The sequence below is a fragment of the Trachurus japonicus genome, chromosome 14 (genome assembly GCF_045865225.1).
Source record: "Trachurus japonicus isolate A0001 chromosome 14, Traja_1.0".
NCBI lineage: Eukaryota > Metazoa > Chordata > Actinopteri > Carangiformes > Carangidae > Trachurus > Trachurus japonicus.
Genome location: NC_140920.1, coordinates 4,061,589 through 4,064,291, shown reverse-complemented (window position 1 = coordinate 4,064,291; position 2,703 = coordinate 4,061,589). Strand labels below are relative to the sequence as shown.

The following is a 2,703-nucleotide window of genomic DNA, read 5'->3' as shown; positions in this document are numbered from 1 at the left end:
ACTACACTTATGTATTCAAGTTATGCTTATGTATGTTTGTTATGTCTGAATATGTATGTACGGTATGTCTCAATTGTTTTGTCTTCTGTCTTTATATGTTCTGTGTTTCATCTCGGCTATATTGTAAATGAGGTTGCTCCTCTATATATCTCCGAGTTTAAATAAAGGTTATGAATGAATTACTGTAATAAATGAATGTAGATTGATATTGATTGACTATCAGTGTTTTTTCCCATTTAAATTGAACGCTCACCTACATAAAGGACAAAGGACACTCATTTGAGACGTCCACATTTTGTCCAGAGAGGACCCATGTTTTTTAGTCTTGATGGTTCAGTTGGAGAGTTGGGCTACTGCAGGAAAAATTCCTCTCACTCCTAATGGCAGCTTTCATGAGGCTGTAATCAGTCCATTTATTTGCATTGGCTGTTATAGTCTGCTATCACTTTCTGCCTGGCTGTCGTGTTGATGGATGAATATTGCTCTGACTGTTGAGAAATAATCTGACCACAGGACTCACTGGGGACTTCTGGAGTCTGAACTTGTAGGGAGTGGAAGGAGGAGGACGACAGTCTAAACATTAGACATGTCAAACCAGTTTAATTAACACAGGTAGCACTGATGAACCAGGAACGGTGTATAAATGAGAACTTTTCATGAATTCACAGTGAAATGACATTTGACATTTAAGGTGGATGGATGGTCATCTGTTGCCATGTGTTACCAGCTGGTGTAATTAAGCACCTGGCGTTTATTTAGATTTTTTTCTCACTTCACACCGTTCCACTGTCTTTGCCAAATGAGAAATGAAGAAATGAATCTGCAAAAATTAATACTGAACCTTTTTTTTTGCATTCATTTTTGTTTAAAAATTAAAAGCCAAATAAAACCATGTGATTTCCTTTAAAAAACAAAAAAACATTTTTTGCATGCCATTATAACTTGCCATCATAAATGTCAAAACTATATGTGCTTTAAAAACACAAACCTGTAAATCATGCATGTTGAATCTTGTTTTTCTTTTCTGTCTTTTATATGTACATGTATCTAAACAATATTAACATATGAAAGTGGGCTTTGGGATGGATTTAGCTATTTGAATGTATTGCTAAAATCTATATTGCACATATAGCCACTGTTTATATTAATGACATATAGCACATAAATCTGCACAGTGTTATAAATATATATTACATACTAATGAAAAGTACTTTTGTTATATGTATTGATATATACACGCCAAAGTATGTATCTATACATACATAAATAAACATTTGTCTTCTTTTGTATCTGCAATCTGTACAATGACAATAACATTTGGAGCTGGATTTATTTATTTTATTTTTTTATTTCATTTTATTGTATTTGACATGAACTCTCAGGTTCTGGGAGTTTGTTAGAGAATTTGCTGTAAATGTCAGATGCTACAGTAAGTGTCACTTAAAGGTTGTTACAATTTCTTTTGTTATTTCCCACTGTTATTTTTTTTGTTATTGGCATAATATAACATAACATTTTTTTTTATTTTTTTTCCATCAGCCAATTTATATAGGTAGGCAACACAGTAATAATAATCCACCTACTTCCCGTGCTGCTGTGCTGCTGTTTGCAGGCTGCAGTGTCGGACTTCTACCACCAGGTGGCGCCGTTGAGTCGCTGCTGTCTGGAGCTTCTGCGTCAGTCGGAGTTTCCTGTCGGACACATTTCAGGGAAACACAAGTCGGTTCACGTGGGGCAGTAAGAAGAGAGGCTCAGCAGCTCAGACTTTAATGGGAAGGTGAGGGAGTTTGTTTTTCTTTTCTCACGGTTGTTAGTTGTTTGATGCGACTTTTCTAACATGAGCAGCAATGCAGAGTGTGGAGTGTGAAGTGTGAGAGTTACTGCAGCCTCAGGTGTTGTAGACAGTCTCTGCCTGTCAGTCAGTCCACCACACAGACACAACAACAGAGACATTTGTAATGATTTAAGGCGAATAGCCATGTAACATGTACTACACTGTGAACATGTCCACTTTGACAGCTGCAGCAAAACCACATGTGAAGTTACTGAAGCTGTAACATCCTCCATGTTGTCTGCTGATTTCTGTTTACAGTTGATTCTATAGGAAACTTATGTGTTTTATTTGCAATAGATAGATAGATAGATAGATAGATAGATAGATAGATAGATAGATAGATAGATAGATAGATAGACTGCAAAAACTCAAAAATTTTACCAAGAATATTTGTCTTATTTCTAGTCAAAATGTCATTTCTAGTCAAAACAAGTCTCGTTATACTTAAAATAAGAAACATAACATTAAAAAGTAGCTTGTTTTCAGACAGTTTTTACTTTTTTCAAGTATATTTCACTTGAAATAAGTAGAAAAATCTGATAGTGGAGCAAGTTTTTCTTTCTTATTACAAGCACACAAAAAAACTTGCTTTCACTGGCAGATTTTTCTACTTATTTCAAGTGAAAATATGCTTGAAACAAGTGAAAATTATCTAAAAACAAGTTAATTTGTAGGTGATGAGTCTTATTTTAAGTGGAAAGAGATCAGTTTTGACTAGTTTGACCAGAAAAAGGACAAATACTCTTGGCAAGATTTTGAGTTTTTGCAGTGTGGATGGATAGATAGATAGATAGATAGATAGATAGATAGATAGATAGATAGATAGATAGATAGATAGATAGATAGATAGATAGATAGATAGATAGATA

At 34.4% G+C, this 2,703-nt stretch overlaps 1 protein-coding gene across 1 annotated transcript in view; it reads left to right on the top strand.

Moving 5' to 3' along the window:
- Positions 1-1,661: 1,661 nt before the first annotated feature.
- riox2 (ribosomal oxygenase 2) overlaps positions 1,662-2,703 on the top strand; it is a 9,746-nt gene continuing 8,704 nt past the window's right edge. Inside the window, exon 1 of the mRNA XM_085797124.1 lies at positions 1,662-1,777. The gene's annotated coding sequence lies outside the window, so the exon portion shown is untranslated. The remainder of the gene's footprint in view (positions 1,778-2,703) is intronic.